The sequence below is a fragment of the Alosa alosa genome, chromosome 20 (genome assembly GCF_017589495.1).
Source record: "Alosa alosa isolate M-15738 ecotype Scorff River chromosome 20, AALO_Geno_1.1, whole genome shotgun sequence".
In the NCBI taxonomy this organism is placed as follows: Eukaryota; Metazoa; Chordata; class Actinopteri; order Clupeiformes; family Clupeidae; genus Alosa; species Alosa alosa.
The window spans coordinates 24,743,835-24,744,314 of NC_063208.1; positions in this window are offsets into that span (position 1 = coordinate 24,743,835).

Consider the following 480-nt stretch of genomic DNA (forward strand, 5'->3'; position numbering starts at 1 on the left):
GCTAGGCCTAATAAAATGTAAAAAAAAAAAAAACACCATCATAATTATCTTAAGGGTTAAGGGATCTTAAGGGCGTAAGGTCTGGTGGCTATGAACAGTGTGAACAACTAAATTAAATTGAAAAAAATAAACTGTAATGATGGCAATGCCTGGCAAAGATTGTATAAACCCTTTCAACAATAAAAACAAAAACAATGCTTGAACGTTCTATTTGGTTCCCAATCTACTTCCTCTGCATTAAGATAACATATGGAATGTTAAAATGGAAGCCTATGGAACTCTATAGACCCTTTCAAGAGAGTTCCATTCTCAGCATCATAGTTGGCCCCACAAGACTTCCTTTTTAACATTCCATATGTTATCTTAATGCAGAGGAAGTAGATTGGGGCCCAAATAGAACGTTCAAGCATTGTTTTTGTTTTTATTGTTAAAAGGGTCTATAGATGTCTTGTTCATTGCTAAAAGTTGGCCTACAGATAG